Source organism: Halichoerus grypus, chromosome 13 (genome assembly GCF_964656455.1).
Source record: "Halichoerus grypus chromosome 13, mHalGry1.hap1.1, whole genome shotgun sequence".
Classification (NCBI taxonomy): domain Eukaryota; kingdom Metazoa; phylum Chordata; class Mammalia; order Carnivora; family Phocidae; genus Halichoerus; species Halichoerus grypus.
The window spans coordinates 4,705,197-4,724,641 of NC_135724.1; the positions used below are offsets into that span (position 1 = coordinate 4,705,197).

Sequence of the window (19,445 nt, forward strand, 5' to 3'; positions counted from 1 at the left end):
GCTCCCCCTCCCCCTGGCAGTCCCGACTCCAGCCGCACAGCTCTAGAGAATCACTGGCCTTCTACTAAGACCACAGCTGGTTGTCTGGGGGTGGTTTTCTCCAGGGACTTTCCGTGCAGAGCTGAGGACGAGCCCTCCCCTGAGCACGGAGGCTGTGGGCTGAGAGGCCGGGGCTTTGCAGCTGTTCCTGAGAAGGGAAGGGAATCAGCTGCTCTGAGAGAGAACAGAGAGGAGATTGCTGGAGGTGTGAAGGCCTGTCTGCAAATCCTTGAGCCCCACCTGCATCTGTGGCCTTCCTAATATTTGGATTCCAGGGGCTGTTAAATTTGTGTTTGTTTGTTTGTTAATGGCCAAACTTGCTTGCACTGATTTCTGACGCTGGATGCTCAATAAAAGCTCTGACCCACACAAGATTAATTTCTCAGGCACAAGGTCAGTTTATTCCTAAATAGCATCCTGACGTAGCCACTAGAAGGTGAGTAGGTGCTGTTAGAAGGGATGTGGGTGCTGGGGGGTGGGAACAGCCAGGCTTCTAATGCATGTCCTCTGGGCACCGTGGTTCTCAGGCCTGTAGGATGCGGACCACAGAGCCTCACCTTCCAGTTCTCCTTCCTCTCGGATCCGTGCGGCTCACCATCCTCCTGCCCCGACACATTTCCTAGTGTGACAACATCCTTCTTCATGTGGATGAAGAACATTTTAGAAACAATTTTTCTCAATTTCAGCTTTATTGAGTCAGTCTCCATCTGACTTATCCCACCCAGCGGAAGAATCTCAATGTCCATCCATGTTATTGCCAACACAATATATGGAAAGACGCTCAACATCACTCATCAGGGAAATGCAAATCAGAACCACCGTGAGTTGTCACCTCACACCTGTCACAATGGCCAAACTCCAAAACACAAGAAGCAACAAGTGTTGGCGAAGATGTGGAGAAAAGAGAAGGTTTGTGTACTAGTGGAGGGAATGCAAATTGGCACAGCCACTGTGGGAAACAGTGTGGAGTTTACTCAAAAAATTAAAAATTAGAAATACGATATGATCCAGCAATCCCACTTCTGGTGTATACTCAAAGGAAATGAAATCAGGATATGGGAGGGTCATCTGCACCCCCGTGTTCATGCAGCATTATTCACGATGGCCAAGACATGGAAACAGCCTAACGCCCATCAACGGATGAGTGGGTAAGGAAAATGTGATATATATAGTGGAATATTATTCAGCCGTGAGAAAGAAGCAAATCCTGCCCTTGGCAAAAACATTTACTTTTATGTTCATCAACTATTCAATTACATTTTAAGATACGCTGTTTTCTGAAGATACATAAGGAGTTTAAACTTCACTTTCTTGAATAGTTCACGTTTAGAAATATTCTCAGAATGTACTTGATCCTTTTCCTGGTATGTAGATTCATGCTAACATAATATGTTACATATTATGTTACATATTACATACAATATGTTACATATGTTACATATTACATACAATAACATAAATATCTCAGACTGATATTTGATTAAACCATTTCAAAGCTTAGAGGGACCTGAGGCTCCTGGCTGGCTCAGTCAGAAAAGCACGCAACTCTTGATCTCAGGGTTGTGAGTTCAAGCCCCACATTGGGTATAGAGCCTACTTTAAAAAAAAAACAACTATATATATGTATATATCAGTTTTTCAAAGCTTAGGGGGACATAAACTCCAACTTATTTGGGTGTATTCTTTATTTTTTTAATAAAAGCTCGATATAAGAACTCTTCCCTCAGCAATACATGGAATCCATAAAGCAAAGGCACCCTATTCAGGAATGTGTCTGTTGCCTGAATTTCAATGACTAAATCGTGCGCCAACTCTCATGACTCTTGTTCATGAGAGAAACTCTTTTTGGGAGCCTTTCACCATTATAAGTGATTTAATTGTTCAATGATAACAGACTACAATTATTTCCTGATACATTAATTGCTTTCACTAGTACCTTCTATATTTGGGTATGTTTGCATTTTAAAATAAGTTGGGCACTTTTCTTTCAGAGCTCGGGGTCGATGCAGATGGCTCGTGAGCATTCTATGATCGAACGCCTGACGTTCATGCCATAATATTGATTTCAAGGAAAAGCTACACACTGAGCTCTTGAAGCAAAGCTTGCAATGGGGAGCTGTCCCTGCACCCCACATTTGCCCAGCCGCCCCAGCCGTGGCGGTCAGCTCTTCTCTGGGTTCTGCCTCCCACATCTTCCAGTCCCTCTTTTTGAACCTTCCTGGCGCACAGGTTACGTGGCTCCCACGCGGGCTCTCCTGCGCCTTTGGCTTCCCCCAGTGTTGACCATTCAGAAAGGCCTTAGTCGTGACTTTACTCAATGCGCGGGGCACTGTGGGAGGTGCTTTATGCACACCAGTGCGCGCAGCCGGCCCGTTTGGGGGTGGCGTGGGGGACGCACAGTGGCCAGGTGCACGTGGCTCAGCACCACGGTGGCCCGCTCTCGCTTTCTCGGCCCCGATGGCCCGGTGGGTTCCTTCCATGGCTGCTAAAGCCCCCACGCGTGGCTTTGCTGCTGGGACCACAACCGTGTGGCTCTTCTGGGGACTCGCCGGGGAAGTCAAGGCCTCCCCCAGTCCCATGCCTGTGAGTGTGCACAGAGCCAGTGGGTGGCCCGCCACCGTGGCCCCGCCTGGCCAGAGCTCCTGCTCTTGGCCGTCATGACTGGGATGATGCCGCATCCGCTTCCCGGGGCTGCTGGGATGCGGAATCTCAGACTGGGCGGCTCAAACCCCAGGAATCTCTTCTCTCCCAGTCCGGGAGGCCAGAACTGTCAGAGAAAGGTGTCCGCAGGACTGGTTCCTTCCAAGGGCTGGGAGGGGGAGGGAGCCTCTGTCCCAGGGCTCTCTCCAGCCTCTGGGCTTTGCTGACAGTCTCTGCGGTTCCTCGGTTCCAGCATCACCCTGATCTCGGCCTTCATGTTCACATGAGTTCTCCCTGTGCTTGTGTTTGTGTCCAAATGCCTCCTTTATATAAGGACAGTCATATTGAATTCCGGGCCTCCCCACTCCAGTATGACCTCATCTTAGTTCATTACATCTGCAACAACCTGGTTTCTAAATACAGTCACGTTCTGGCCCCTCCATATGAATTTGGGGGACATTCAGTTCGAGCCCTAACAGGTTTCCTGGCCCTGGGACCCCACCCGAGGTCAGAGGCGTGCTCAGAATCACTGCTTCTCTCCATGGTGACCTGTTGCCTCAGAACTGATTTCACTGACTCTGCTCTTCCCTCTCTGAGGATGGACTTCTGGGTTCGGGAGGCTCCTCCTTTCCGCTCCAGCCAGATCCCCATCCAGGTCCAGGGCTGTGCTCCGCGGGCTCTCAGCTGGAGTGACACGGACAGGTCACTACTGCTCATCTTGTAGTGCCCACAGGATGGCATGCGGAGGCTGGAAAGGCTTTCTCCCTCAGTCTGTTCAAACCTTGACTTCGTTTCTGGTAGTCGGGGCTTCAGTGAAAATTCAACAAACAGAGTAAAGGATTTTCATCAGATGAAGAACTCTCACAAGTACAGAGGGTTTACTAGAACTAGGTGTCAAATATAAACACAGTTTTGAGATGTTCTTGTGGGAACAACACAACCCTTAAGGTGCCACCACCTCGGGGCTGGTCTTTTGCGGTTCCTGGATCCCACATCATGGAATTTAGGACACCAGAGCTCAGAGGGTACTTGGAGATTGTCTGGCCGGTGTGAGTCACCGGAGGACTGGGAGGAGGCTGGCTGCAGGTCCCTCTGCCATCCCTGATTGGGACGCTCAGCTGGACACCGCCTTCTGCTCATCCCCAGACTTCGGGGCCAGGCTGGCCGGGACTTGGGCCAGTGGAGGCATCCAGTCCCCAGCTCAGACCTAGAATCTTCCCTGTAGGGCAAGGTGCAGGGGAGAAGCAGGCTGCAGCCTTTGGAATCGGGCCATGCATCCAAAATCAGATTGATCAACACCCAGTAGCACTCCCCTTTGGGTTCTCAGATGACAGCATGGCTCTCAAACTCTTCCCTGAATTCACTTACATTCCCACTCCCCAGGGAAGAGGAAGAAAAGGGACGGACGATATCTAACACTTAATAAGCATTTACTTACATAATTTCATTCGGTCCCCACATTTCGTGAACCAGGATTTATTACTATATGAGTTTCTCAGGGCCACCATTACAAAATGTCCCAGATGGGTGTTTAAAATAGCAGAGATTCAGGGGCGCCTGGGTGGCTCAGTCGTTAAGCGTCTGCCTTCGGCTCAGGTCATGATCCCAGGGTTCTGGGATGGAGCCCCACATCAGGCTGCCTGCTCGGCGGGAAGCCTGCTTCTCCCTCTCCCACTCCCCTGCTTGTGTTCCCTCTCTCACTGTGTCTCTCTCTGTCAAATAAATAAATAAAATCTTAAAACAACAACAACAACAACAACAACAACAACAACAACAACAACAAAACAGCAGATTCATTCTCTTACAGTTCCAGAGGACACAATTCCCAAATCAGGGTGTTAGCAGGGACCAGCTTCTTCTGAAGGCTCTGTGGGGGAGGGTCCTTCCCCGTTTCTTCAAGCTGCTGGTATTGCTGGAGTCCCTGCGTGTTTCTTGGCTTATGGACACATCCCTCCAACCTCTGCCTTTTCTTCTCTATGCGTCCTCTCCTCACGGGGACACGAGTCCTACCTAATCCAGCATGCCTGTCTTAATTTACATATTAATAACATCTGCAAGGACTCTATGTCCAAATAAGACCACATTCAAGTATCTTTGGCGGGGACAGAACTAACCCCTGACAATTACCATCATTTTACAAATGAGTAAGCAGTGAAGTAAGTTTTCAGGTTTTAGTTTGCAAGATGGCAGAGGCAGGACTCAAAGCCAATTCTGTCCTGCTTAGAGTAAGCGTTCTCCTGCCTGCCAGGCAGGAGGCTGGCGTCAGCCCACCCGCACCGCTGCGGTCTACCTCTGTTCATGCAGCACATACAAACTCAGGACAGCATCCACAGCGTTTGGTTGCAAGGGAAGGTGCCGATACATCCTCCCTGGGAAAGCTGAGCCCAAGGGTGCATCCTGTGAATACTGGTTGGCGAGAACAGCTTGCCCCGTGGTGCCCAGGCCAGGATGGGCGCAGCACGTTCACAGAGGGGAGAGGGAGTTTCAGGCCCCAGCACGCTCATAGAGCAGAGAATAAACGGGGCCCTGGTTCTGGGCATCCATCACTCACCCCCGCGTTCCAGTTAACACTCAGGCGGATTTTAAATTCTTGGAACAGAAAGAGAAATTGTGCGAGGGACAGAAGAACAAAAGGAGACTTAAATCCAAGAGGCTTTTATTTTGTGTACGCACTGTTTAGCACATCAGGAGAGGAACACGAAGAAGTGAATGGATTCGACGCATTCAGCAGATGTCTCAGCAGCTGTCTGAGCAGTTCTTCCAGCCTCGTGCCACCTGTGGCTTGCGGGATGGGTTTCGTTCTAAACGACAGGAAGTGAAGATTTTTCTGATGAGCTTCCCATTCCCCTTCCCTGTTCCTCGTGTCAGTAATCTAGGTAATGCCCAGACCCCAAATTTCAATTTTTCTTTTCCCACAGATTTAAGAAAAAGTGTTTTTTTTATTTTCCCCCCATGGATTTTGGCTAAATTGAGCACTCTTTAATACCAGGCATTCAGGGAGAAAATAAGGAGATCTGTGCACGTGCATTTTGTGGACAAAGCTAGCAGTGGCACTTTCCGCCCCTGTCCCACCTCCCCAGGCCCCAGGGGAGACCACGCAAGCATCGTGCTTCTCCCGTGGAGAGAAGGTGCAAGCGTGGCCCCTGGACCGAGCGCAGGAAGGTGGCATCTGGGCAGAGCTCCACCCCATCAGCTGAGTGTCCACCGTGTCTGTGGAGCCCCCTCCTTGCTCCCATCCTGCAGAGTAGGACCTGCTTCTCTCGTATCTTCTTCCCCACACCAGGGGCTTGTGCCCTGAGCCCAAGTACCAATGGCACAAAACGTGATCGTTGTGAAATAAGATTATTATAGTGAAACAGGCTTTTCTTATCTAGTCACGCTGACTGCCGCAAACTCGTCTGTTCATCGCACGCAGCACATAACTGGTTTGATTTCACTGCTCTTCCCAGGGAGCAGATAATCATCACAGTCATTAGCATCTGCTGAGCCCTCCCCGGGTGCCGGGCACCGCCTGAGTGCTGTATGTCTCGCTCCCTCGTCTTTATCCTTCCTGTAAGCTTTTGAGGAAGGGACCGTAACTATCCCTGGTTTCCAGACAGGCACGAGAGCTAGCCAGAGATTAAGGAACTTATTCCAGGGGTCACAGTCAAGAACTCGAGGCGTCGTGCTGTCAACGGCCACGAGGCTGTGTACGGAGAAAGCTTCTTGGTGCACGAGGCGACATCTGTTTCCTTCTGCTCATCCAAGCTCAAATGCTCACAACTGAATCTTGAGAAGTTTCTATAACTCTCCGGGTTGTCTGCTGGTCTCCAGACGGGCGGGTCAGCCTTCCTCCTCTTCCTGTGCCCCCAGGTCCCCTCTCCAGATGGCAAAAACCTTCACTCACAGATTCTGGAAGGAGCAGCGTAAGAAAGGATGCCCGGCCCTCCTCACTCGTCATCCGGACCGTGAAGAGACCCGTCGTCGATGGGTCCCTCGCTCTGACACCAGTGGGGGCCGTAACCTTGTGTCTGGCATGCAGAGCGTGGAGGGCGACACTTGGAACGCGAGAGCTCAGGGTCTCGTTGTGCCAGTTACGGACACCCTTCGCCTCCATGACAGACCCGCAGTCCGCGTGCTCGGCACACAGAAGGCTGCTCCGATTCTACTCCGTCCTTCCTAATATTTGAAATATCTCTGGAGGTTGTGAGCCTCTTCTTGGGACTTGACTGCACCAAAATGTAGACAAATAGACGAAATTCAAAATTAAAGAGAAAAATACCCCAGGAGCAAAGATCCCATCTTTAGAAGAATAAGGATGCTATTTTTAACTTTGGCGTGTTAACTCTAAACATCTCCATCTTCACCTCTAGTTCCCTGCACTAAGTTTTATTTGCTGGCAGCGCTTTGCGTCTCCTTTGGTACGATGCCCGTCGAATATCAGTGAAGTCTCAGCCTTCATGAACGTGTTCAGAGGTGGGGGAGCTAAACTGAGCTTTCTTCAGCCAAATTTCTCTGTGTTGACAGAACAGGGTAGAGACGTAAGCACAATTTCCAAGATGTTTCCAAGCACGGAGGTGACAGACTGCCTGTTTCCAGAGCCCTCCGTGTGTCAGACCTGTAATTCCTAGTTGGCATCCTGCTCGCTGGTCATGCTTGCGTGCTCACCAGCTCACGCCCCGGCTCGCCCGGGATGCACAGCCTGATCGTACATCTATCCAGCCGCTGGTGGTCCCATCCGAGGTGTGCTGGATGTGCCTTATCTTCAAGCCTTTTCCTACATGATATCGGCTTGTTTCCAAGCCCCCTGCCTTCAGTCATTTCCAAACCGAGCTCTTCTGTGACAGCCGGCCCTTGTCATCCAAGTTTGCAGACCTGCTGCCATTTCCAAATCTGCTTCCTCTGTAACCCTCCTGGTCATTTGAAGCCACAGCCTACTGATTTTATTCCTCGAAGGCTCCTTCTCTCGGGGACAGATGTCCAGTCTGTGGCCCTAGCTCAGCCCCTGCTGCCTCACCTGGACCGTGGCAACCGTGTCCCAGCCAGTCTCCTGCCCCGGCCCCGCCTGAAGAATGGCATCCCTTTCCCCTCTGTGCCAGGCCCTGCGCTGGCTGTGGAGGGCCAGAGGGACACACCGAACACACATGGGGACCACCTTTAAGGGACTTACGGCGTCAGCTCATCCTTTGCACTGTGGCCAGAGAACTCTCCCTATGACAGGTCAGCTGGGCCTTGCTGGCCCCCTTCCTGCCCCCTGCCCCCCATTCGTCTGGGGACATCAGCTCCCATCAGAACACCTGCAAGTCTGTGTGCAGGCCCCAGCGGGCATGGAGGGTCTCAGAGACAGTCTGGGGTACCGCCCGGGAGCCCGCTGTTGAACGGGCACAGCCCGTTCTCCGAGACCCTGCACCGCAGCTGGGCTGGGTTCCGAGGGGGTGGGGGCGCGTCCCTCTGTGTCCCTGTCACTGCCATGATCTGAGCACCAAAGCTGCAACCACTTATCTGTCTGAGCGGACGCGCCACCCCAGGCCCGGCTTCCTGAGCCCCGATTTGCTGCTTCTGGAGTGCTGCCCCGTTCAGGGCACGGACTGCAGGGTGCCCCCCGGGCGCCGTCTGGCCCCCCACACTCCCGGCCCCACTTGGCTCCATCAGCCTTTGCTGAGCATGCTGCCCCCCTTCACCCTCTGGGCCTGGCTTTTCTCCTCTCCCTCTGCTGGGGATCCATGTTGTCCCAGGCTCGGGGATTGGAGCTGCGGCGTACCCCTGTCAGGTGCACGTCCTCGGCCCCCCACTCTGACTGGTGACACCGAGAGTCGATTGGGTAGCAGACATTTGTTTTCAGGTGGATGCCTACCTCCAGGTGACATATGCCGCTGGTTTACAATCCGGGGACCTCCTGGGGACCAAGGGGCTGGCCCAAGGGCCCCGGGGCTCAGATGTCCCTGGACTGCTTGCTCGCTGATCGGAGCTGGCTCAGAGCCCACAGCCCAGGTAAGCGGGACAAAGGGTAGTGTTCAGACCTTTGGCTTGGCAGGAACTTTCAGGCTCACACTCTGCCCTTGTTTGGTAACTCCTTCAGCTCCCCGTTGTGCAAAACAAGAGAAGACACACCCCACTTCACCAAGTAGGAGGAGCCCTAGGGCCGCACCAGGCTTGCAGGGACTCCTCAGAGCAGGAGCCTGGAGTGTTCCCTGACGCTACACAGCATGGCTTTTGGAGAAGATAGATTTTTTTTTTTTACCCTTTTTAAAATTAAAAATATCTTTTAAAGGGGAACCTGGGTGGCTCAGTCGATTAGGCATCTGCCTTCGGCTCAGGTCATGATCCCAGGGCCCCGGGATCGAGCCCCACATCGGGCTCCCTGCTCAGCAGAAAGCCTGCTTCTCCCTCTCCCACTCCCCCTGCTTGTGCTCTCTCTTTCTGTCAAATAAATAAATAAAATCTTTAAAAAAATATCTTTTAAAGGATTTAAAAAAAAATTAAGTTCCTTATGGGGGAAAAACATCACGGTGGTGTTTGGTAGGTAACTTTAGATTTCTAAGGTAGTCAGGTTTGGGGGATTTCCCCTGTTTCTTTGTTTTCTCCAATGAATCCAACGGTGAACACAATCTTCTCTTTAGGAGGGTGTGGGAATGATTTTGGGCTCCCTAAATCTCCAGCAATAAACACTTGAGGAGGACACAGATTGCCTCACTTGTCATATTAAACACTGTATGTCCCGGTCATACTCCCTTGTGCTCCATGCCTTCAGCGGAACCCTCTCAATCCCTGAAATGCTGAGTAGAGTCTTGCTAGCGCCCCCTTGTCCTGCGCATAGTTCTGCTCTGACACTTACCGCCCAGTACTGTCACGAACTAGTCATGCTTCTGATTTGCCTATTCTTGAAGACAAGGATTGAGTCTCAGTTTGGTGGCCTCACTGTCAAGCACAGACTCCTATGGAACAGAATGCAGGCTGAAACAGTTAAATATTGTTCCATCCGTGAAAGCTGGTAAACAGCTTTTTACTTAAAATTTCATTGGACTTACTAGGCGATCTTGAAATTTAAATAAATCCTATACAAATGAATACTAAAGAAATGAATATCTTTAGAAGACTATCAAAAAAAAACTGTCTTAAAAGAATGTCTTTGTAGAGGAAATAATTACCAATTTATTACATTTCAGGAGTCTGAAATCCCTTATAGTGGGTGTCTGTGGCCCTCTAGTGGCCCCAAAGGGTTAAAGCGTTATTTTAAGGCTCAGGAAACACTGAGCTTTTCCCAAGATGACCATCCGCTCACCAGAGATAGTTTATGAAGTCGGCCGAGTGGAGTGAAACCACCTGGGCAAGGGCCCGAACAAGCGCAAAAGCAGATACTTTGAGAAGCAATGGTGTAACCAACTCAAACAGTAAGTTGGCCTTTTATATAGAATCCTTAATACTATTCACCTGTTGACAAAAGGAAGAAACAAATCCCCAAAGCCTGAGGTGCTGGGGAAACAAAACTAAAAACCGAGCGCTCCCCCTTCTGACCCAAGGAGGTTCTGAGCCTCTTTGGTGACATTTCCTGAAAAGTGAGACACGCTGCCGTTAGGAAAAGAATGGGTCCTGTCTTCTCCATCTTCATCACTCATCTCTCCTTGGGATCAATGGAAAAGACAAAGATAAGGTTTATTGCTCGGTGTGTTTCAGAATACTATGAACTTTGGTTCCCTTTCCTCACTTTCTTTTATACGGAATCATTTTGTTATCTTAAGCAGCTTATACATCTGGATCTGGGAAAGGTGTTTGTATACGTAGGTTCCCATAAAGGGCAACCAGCCCTGTGCTCTTTTCTTTCTGGGCCTGGGGAGGAGAGTGAGGCCCTCCCCTCCAGCATGCACTGCAGGGGGGCTGAAAGCACGGTGATCAAGATAACATTTCTATGAGATAGTTTTAGAAATCAAAATTAATTGAAAATATCCATAATAAACAAAATATCACCATTTTAAGGACAGGCAATATCAGTAGGCTGATTTTTGCCCCACTTTCCCATTGTCTCGACATGGCACCGTTTTCTCTTTGCCCCAAATGAGTTTTGTTACAGAAGCATTGTCTTGGAGTGGTTAGGGGCCCAGCCTCAGTAGCTGAAATGCCTGGGTTTTAACCCAGATGCTCCTACTTACAAGGGACTGGGCAACGTTCATCACGTGAGTCCTTGAAAATGGAGAATCCTTACCAGCTGGGTCAGACCGAGGAGTTGGAAGAAGGAGTTGAGATTCAAAGGGGGAGAGGGTCTTGACACACCATTGCTGGCTTTGAGGACAGAGGCAGGGATCCAAGGAATGGGAGTGACTCGAGGAAGCTGGGAATGGTCCCCAAATGATAACCGGCAAAGGAACAGTGCCCTTGGTCCTGTAACTGCAAGGAATTGAATTTGCCTACTTTCCAAATGAGCAAGGACTCAGCAGTCAGACAACAAAAAGGAACAGAAAGCATCCAAATCAGCAAGGAAGAAGTCAAATTTTCACAATGATACTCTATAAAAAAACTCGAAAGACTCCACCAAAAAAAAAAACAAAAACCTGCTAGAACTGATACACAAATTCAGTAAAGTCGCAGGATACAAAACCAATGTACAGAAATCTGTTGCATTTCTATACACCAATAATGAAGCAGCAGAAAGAGAAATCAAGGAATCAATCCCATTTACAATTGCACCGAAAACTGTAAGATCTAACCAAAGAAGTAAAAAGATCTGTACTCTGAAAACCATAGAACACTTATGAAAGAAATTGAAGATGGCACAAAGAAATTGGAAAACATCCCATGCTCATGGATTGGAAGAACAAACATTGTTAAAATGTCTATACTACCCAAAGCAATCTATACATTCAATGCCATCCTAGCAAATGAGGAAGGTAGCAGATCGCCCCCTAGAGTCCATAGAAAGGATCGCAGCACTGCTGACACCTTGATTTTAACCTGGTGAGACCCCTGTTGCGCTAATGATGTACACAGAACTGTAAGGTAATAGATTTGTGCTGTTTGAAGCCATTAAGTTTGTGGTAATTTGTTATGGTAGGCATAGAAAACAAATACGGCTTCCAAATGGCGGAAGCTAGGGTGGTGCTCGGAAACTGTGACCTGCGGCTTGCCAACATCCACAGATGCTGGCAGTTTATGTAGGTAATAGCACTAAATTGGTGGGCGGGGATAGGGGGTACCGTCTGCTAGTGTTCTCGGTGAAAATGGGAACACACACACGAAGTGGGGAGGGACAAGCCAGCAGCAATGAGACCTAGTCTTCATTTTGGAAACCAGCTAGGTTTGATTCCAGGTTTCAGTAAGGAGTAACATAAAATGGACTTCTTGTCCAAACCCCAGGATGTGTTATGAGGGATGTTTCAGTAGCAGACGGAAAATGGGTTGTCTTATGGACACAGTTTTTATACTTTTGTTTGGACCAAATTTCAAATAGTCACTGATAAAGGACATGTATAGTGATGCTAACTGATTTCAAAATTATTTCTTCCTTTCTGTCTTGAGTTGGGGAGTTGGATCTATTGTAAAGAGTTAAATGAAATTGATGAAAGATAGAAGAGCAAAAAGTTCTAACAAACGTGAGACAGGTGGCGCCAGACTCTCTACTTGGAAAGAAAACTGCTAGCACGGGCAGGGTAAGCAGGTGCTTCCTGAATCCAGAAAGAAGCTTCAAATAATTAAGTATCTCATACTCCTTATTTACAGCATCCCCTCCTCTTCCTTTTCCTTTTGATCTTTTTTCTCTTTTCATTCTACCATTTCCCTTGATAGTCTCAGCCACTCCCATGACCTTAATATTTATTTGCCTTTTTCAAACCTTCACCCAATCTTTATTTTATTTTTATTCAATATCCCATAGTTATCTCAAAACTTTGTACACCCGAAAGAGACTTCGTTATCCCCCACCCAAAAATCCTGTTAGACTTAGCTCTCATTCTCTCTCACACACTCTCAGTCTCTCCTTTCTATCCTGTGATGAAGGACTTGAGTCAGATTATAAAAATACATGACAATATCAAAGATCAAAATAAACACTTGAATGTGGTCTGGCCAAAGGAGAAATATGAAAAGCCAGCAGGTAAGATGAGCCCAGAAACAAATGTTAATTGGTCCTTTAAAATGGTAAGTGGGTCTCAGATTTAACTCTAAGCCTCCTACTGGCCAAAGAGAATCTGGAACCACATTCAGCTACAAGACCCATTAGATGCACAAGATTGCAACTAACTCAATTTCCAACACAGTTTCCTGTGCAACCTGAGTGAAATTTCACCCCACCAAGGGGAGCCTTCCATATTGTGGCTAATGCTGTCCTTGACCCTTATTCGTGAAAACATTCAATTTCTTAGACCCTGTGACCATCTGCCACTGGTTATGTGTTATAGGTAGATATAGGTTAATGAGATATAGGCAGAAGGCCCTGTTGAAGGCATCTCTTTCCAAATAAAAAAGACAATTTTTTTAAAAAGATTTTATTTATTTATTTGACAGAGAGAGACACGAGAGAGGGAACACAAGCAGGGGGAGTGGGAGGGGGAGAAGCAGGCTTCCTGTGGAGCAGGGAGCCCGATGCGGGGCTCGATCCCAGGACCCTGGGATCATGACCTGAGCCGAAGGCAGACGCTTAATGACTGAGCCACCCAGGCGCCCCAAAAGACAATTTTTTTTAAGGAGAAAGACTGCTGCATTCCCCCTGCTTGGTGCCATGTTGCGCCCCATAGTTAAGATGACAGAGCAGGAAGATAGAAGGATCCTAGGTCTGCAAATGCAACTAGAAACACTGTGATTGTCCCTGATTGTTGACTTTAAACCTCATTATTACGTGTGAAAATAACCTTGTTTAAGCCACATCCTCCCCGCCGTTTTTATTTAAATTCAAGTTAGTTAATGTATAGTGTAGTATTGGTTTCAGGAGTAGAATTTAATGATTCATCACTTACATAGAACACCCAGTGCTCATCACAACAAGTGCCCTCCTTAATGCCCATCCCCCATCTAGCCCATCCCCCACCCACCTCCCCTCCAGCGACCCTCAGTTTGTTCTCTATAGTAAAGAGTCTTTTATGGCTTGCTTCTCTCTGTTTTTATCTTATTTTATTTTTCCTTCCTTTCCCCTATGTTCATCTGTTTTATTTCTTAAATTCCACATATGAGTGAGATCATATGACAATTGTTTTTCTCTAATTTTGCTTAGCATCATACCCTCTAGTTCCATCCATGTGGTTGCCAATGGCAAGATTTCATTCTTTCTGACGGCTGAGTAATATTTCATTGTATATGTATGCTACATCTTCTTTATCCACTCATCTGTCGATGGACATCTGGGCTCTTTCCATAGTGTTCAGCCACATTTTTGAAGGGTTTCTGGTACTTGCAGCTGAACATAACCATAATCGATAAAATATCCCCATGATAAATACTGTATTAGTTTCCCAGGTCTACTATAACAAATCACCACAAACTTGGTGGCTTAAGACAATTGGTATTTGTTCTTCATGGCTCTGGAGGCAAGAAGTCTGAGGCCAAGACATTGGCAGGCCATGTTGCTTCCACTGAAGGCTCTAGGGGAGAATTCTTCCTTGCCTCATCCAGCTCCTGGTCGTGCCCAGCTTTCCTTGGTGTTCCTTGGCTTGTAGCTCCTTGACTCCGATCCCTGGCTCCATCTTCACATGGCCATTTCTCTCTATTTGTCAAGTGTCCTCTCCCCTTCTTAGGAGGGCACCAGTCGTATTTGATTTAGTGCCTACCCTAATCCAGCATGACCTCATCTGCAAAAACCTTATTTACAAATAAGATCACATGCTGAGGTTCTGGGTGGACATGAATTTTTGGAGGACACCAGCCCACTGCAAATACCACATCAAACTTTGTGTAGGTCTCAAACTTTTTGACTGTTGCCCGCATAGACAGGATAAAAGACTATAGGCCCTGCATACCCCTCTATTTCCAATATTCAGTGGAAATGTAACTGGAGGAGAAAATTGGCAAACTGCGGTCACCTAACTGAGGTCCATTTTACCCTCCCCGGGACTTGGTGACCATTCTGTTTGAGTTCATACGGACCCATTCCCAGCTCTAGTTGTGAGCACGAATCACACAGTGACTGGTTCAGGAAGCAGTAAGAATCTCTCCCTAAACTATTCCGTGCAGTGCCTTCCCCAGGCCACAGGGGTTCAGGAGGGTGAATGATCTGAATGGGGCTGTGGGAATGCAGTTTTGAGGGTTGGGGAAAGAGATGTTCTTTATCTGTCTGTCTGTAAATGAGGAGGGAGGCTCTGGTACTGTTGACAAACATCTTCCAGGCTAGAGAAGATCAGATGTGGGATCAGGCGGACACCTTGGGAGGCCAAAGGGAGAGACTGGAAAACACTGGGTCACTATTGATGTTGGACTCTTGGATTCCACCCCACCTGCCCCCTGATCTACCCCTGGGCTTTTCTGTTGTGTGAGCTAAGAATTTCCCTTTATTAAGCCAGTTTGATTCAGAGTTTAAGTTCCTCATAATAAAAAGTATCCTAGCAGACATGCTGCCCAAGCAACTTTGGGGGGATTTTAAGGTCCCAAAACTGGTACTCTGTGGTCTGTGACAGACTAGATTTCCCACTCTGAGGACTAATGACCTCCCTAAAATAAATATAATCATGCATTTCCTCTGCTAACAAGTCCTTCATTTCCCAGAAGACAAAATCTAGCCCTTCCCCTGGTAGGTAAGGGCATTCACCAGCTGTCTTCAATGCATGCCCTACCAAGCGAGCTCCCCCCTCCTCTCTAGATCCCGCCTCACTGAATTCCTCCCTGTTCTCAGAACCTCTGGGGACTGTCCACGGAGGATGGGTGTGTCCTGGGAATAGGGCTTTCATTCTAGTCACACAGGACTTTGTCGCTCCCTATTCTGTTCCTAACCTGCTCCTGTGGGGATCCCTGCCCTGTTGGACTGTGAGGTGTTTCTCAGATAAACGATCTTCTTGAGAACGGTCTCCCTCTTTTTCTCTTCCATTCTCTGTGTGTGTAGTCTGCTCTCTGCGTCTCTGTGTCTGGTTTGTGCCCCACTTTCGTCTGAGTTGGGATAGGGGTCACAGACTTCACTCCATTTGTCCCATAGGAAATAGCTTCCAGGTCACACACCAGCCGACAATCTCCCACCCTGGGCAGGAGCTTGGAAGCTCAGGCCCCTATCCTTTCCCATACAGTGAATGCAGATACTGCAAGAGCCCCAGAAAGATCTATTTAAGGAATTATTCCTTTATGTTTTGAAGAACATTATTATTTCTTCTTACTTTTTTTTTTAATCTTCTAAAAATAATTGATTTTAGATTGGTGGCTTTCAACTGTGGGAGGAGGCAGGGGGTGTAGACAGAGATTCTCAGTCATCTGATGGCAGAAGAGAGGGCAGCTCTGTCCCATCCTGGCAACTCCTTGTCTGGTATGAAGGGGGTGGGCTGGGGGGGAGGTCAGCAGTGCTGAAGGACCAGGCTTTGGAGGAGGTAGCCATTGTGGGCGGGGTCAAGTAGAGAGACTAGAACCGTGAACAGCCTCGCCTTTCGGGGAGAAATCAAAGCTAAGACAACCAGTGCAGCCTTGTTGGAAGAGCAACAGGCTGGCAAACCCCTCTGATGGGACCAGAAGACGCACACGTTGAACTATGCAGACGAAGGTCTCTTGTGTAGCTGGTGAGCCAAAGGAAAGAGCCCCGTGTGTACTCATAGTGGGACCATTACCAGTAGTGGTCAAGAGAAACAAGGACGGGGCAAAGCAGTGGGTACAGTAAAGACAGGGAAGGAATACAGGTGGCTTGCATGTGTAGAGAACACCTCCCAGAGGATGGAGAGGAAATGCGGGATGGGGCTGTTGGGGGGGCAGGGTGGTGAGCCGAGGAAGCCTTTCCTGATTCTGAGCATCCTCTTCCAGTTACCTTGAGCTTTAGTGCTCTCTGCCTTGCTCTGTGCCCACCCCCATCCCCAAGCCCAATTTGAGGGTCCTTGCTCTCAACCCCCATATACCCTTTTATATTCTACCAACGCAGCAGGAGATTCAAAGTTGCTCAAAAAGTAAAAGCTTCTTAAAGGCCACTCTCTTCTTTTTTCCTTTTTATTGCATATGCATTTGGCATAAAATGCCATGCCCAATGTGGATATGTAATATTCATTTAATGAACAGCTGTTGTTTTTTCTTTTGCTAGCCCCATGTGTTGAGATTTTCTTCTTTTTGTGATGAGCTAAAGAAAATAAAGCCTTCAACTTATTTCATATGCCCGTTAAGAGCTAAATTAACAGTTGTTTGCACACTTAGGAATCTGTGATGGCCTCAGCCTGCTCCGTTCTGTGGCCCCCCGGGGCCCGTGTGTCAGCCCCCAGCCACTCCCAGGCCCCAAAGCACATCTGTGAGAGTGAGAAAAAAAGGTCATTCTCCAATCAAAAAAGTTTAATTTGGAATACTACATTTTCTCAACAGTAACAATTGAAAACATGAAATCATTCTATGCCAGTCATACAACAAATCAAATTGTTGAACCTAATTAAAAGTTGAAAAAATTTATCAAAGTAATTAGGAACTCAAAGTCACTAGGATAGAGTAATTAACCTGGTGTATTTTTGTCTGTTTTTTCTTTTCCAACATTTCATGAAATGTGTACATTGCAGTGGACAAGAAAGTAGCTGATAGTCACTTCAACCTCATGCTTCGTTGTTGTGACGACGACGTGACATGCGCTTTTCCTGACACTTCATTTATTATCCCCAAATGTATATTCAATAGCACTTTTTCATTTTCTTCTCTAAGAGCTTTCAGTTTTTCATTTTCTGATTCTGAGTTTTGTCTTCCGACACCTGGCAAGTATTTTGTCTTAGGAATTGTGACATTATAAAAATAGGCAACATGCTTCTAAATTTTAGCAGCACTTAATTATCCTCTTGATGAAATTTCCATGACAATAAATAAACAATTGCCATATTTAGTACATTATTATGTATCTAATTTGTATATAATCCTTGTCTTGTGGGTTATCCTAGCAGACAGGGATATTACTGTGTAGTAACGTGGTTCACAAGGAAAATAACGGAAAACTGAAGTTGGCATCTCAGCGATGCCATTCTGGTAAATGCTCATAAGAAGTATGATGTGCATCTATCTATCCATCTCCTATCAATAGGAGGTGCTTTTTAATCTTAAAATGTTCACTAATCAGTGTATCATCTAGAATGGCAGCTCTTATTTATAAAAAAAAATCTTTTAATGATCAATGTAGTTCTCTTCTGTAAAATGAAGCAGAATATATATAGTGTTAGAATAATATACTTTATTTCCACCATCAGAAAGCTGTCTTGGTGCATTAATTTTTGCTAGAACAAGACACTTTACTGCTCTCTTCGAGAAAATAATTAGAAATATAAAACATGCCCATTTTGGATTAACAAAATTATAATAAAGATGCAGGAAATTTCCAACAATGAAGGTGCCCACAATGGGAATGGCGGCTGCTGGTGCGGCTGGTGTGTGGTGTGGAGCTCACAGGGGACTCCCGGGCCCTGCCGCCCCCCGCAGCCGCCCCGAGCTGCTGACACCAAGCTCCCCCCACCAGGACCTGTGCCCGGGCTGCACCCGTACCTCCCGTCTCAAATGCCCTCTTCCCACCCACCCCACACGGCCCCATCACTCTTTTGTCCTCCGCTTACATACCGGTGCCCTTAGGCTGATATCTCCCTGCCCCGAGGGAGGCGATGTGCATACGCTGGTGATGGCCATTTTCTGGAATGTCTTCCCCCCTGGACTGTGCAGTTTCCTCCTGGACAGACATGGATTTGTTCTCATCTCTCTATTCCCAGGGCTTTGCCCAAAACATGGCGTGAAGTAGCGACTCAATGCAGAATGAATGAAAGGAGATTTTAGCCTACATCTTCACTAGGAAAGTCTTCACTTTCTTATTGATGATGACTCTTATCATCAGCTGTTTTCACGATTTATTTTGGATATTGGTGTTTTGCCTCTTAGTCTTCTCTGATTTTGAGGTGTTTTCCATAGTTTTGTTAGAATAGAAACTATAGTTGTTTTTTTTTTTAAAGTTGCTTGAGCAAGATGACTCAAACAATGAGACATTTTTACTATATGCTCTGTGGATTTACTTAAAAAAAAAAAAAAAAAAGCCTCAAAGCATATATAGTGTATGAGAGAGAGCAGGGGATGTGGGGGGCCAGGACCTTTGCTACCGGCTGAGACTGGAGCCTCCTCCGTAAGATGGAGACGTCGATAATGCTGTGTCATGGGTCACTGTGGGGATAAAGAGGCTCTAAATTACTGTGGAAATGCTAGTTGTTGGTATTTGTGTTGCTCCTACCCCATCATGATGATGAGTTAAATGACATTGAATGATTACTTAGTAATCGTTGCCACATTAAAAATTCAGTGATCTTGGAAGAAGTGTTAGGTTTCCTCAGTTTCAGATGATTTATGATTCACTCTTTGTGGTAGTGCGTGTGTTTGTTTCGTGTGTGTGTGTGTGTGTGTGTGAGATGGGGGTGGGGGAGGAAATTCTTGCAAGTGTGTAAGCTAAAATTCTTGCTGTGGTGACTAGAACATTCCTTGCAGGAGGGATCAAACAAGGAAGGCACTTTTTAAAACAAAGACTTAAAAGTTGGAGAATGAATTTTATTTTTTAAATACAAAGAAGGTGGTCGGTGTGGTTGGAGTTGTGGTGCTGTGCATGAGAAGACAGCATTGTGGGAGGGAGAGGAACATGCGTGGATGGAGTGGTTTGAGTGTAGCCGACTCTGGGACAGGGCAATGAGGGA

General features: G+C 47.4%; 2 long non-coding RNA genes across 2 annotated transcripts; one reads left to right on the forward strand and one right to left on the reverse strand.

Annotated features, from left to right (window-relative positions):
- Window positions 1-5,318: 5,318 nt before the first annotated feature.
- LOC144379760 (uncharacterized) lies at window positions 5,319-8,783 on the reverse strand. The gene is made up of 2 exons (XR_013443122.1): window positions 8,513-8,783; window positions 5,319-5,480 (listed from the first exon to the last, which is right to left on the reverse strand). It is a non-coding gene; the product is annotated as an uncharacterized LOC144379760 (long non-coding RNA).
- Window positions 8,784-9,498: 715 nt separating this feature from the next.
- Window positions 9,499-17,438, forward strand: LOC118554603 (uncharacterized). Its single transcript, XR_004926544.2, has 3 exons — window positions 9,499-10,049; window positions 12,169-12,299; window positions 17,301-17,438. It is a non-coding gene; the product is annotated as an uncharacterized LOC118554603 (long non-coding RNA).
- Window positions 17,439-19,445: the final 2,007 nt, after the last annotated feature.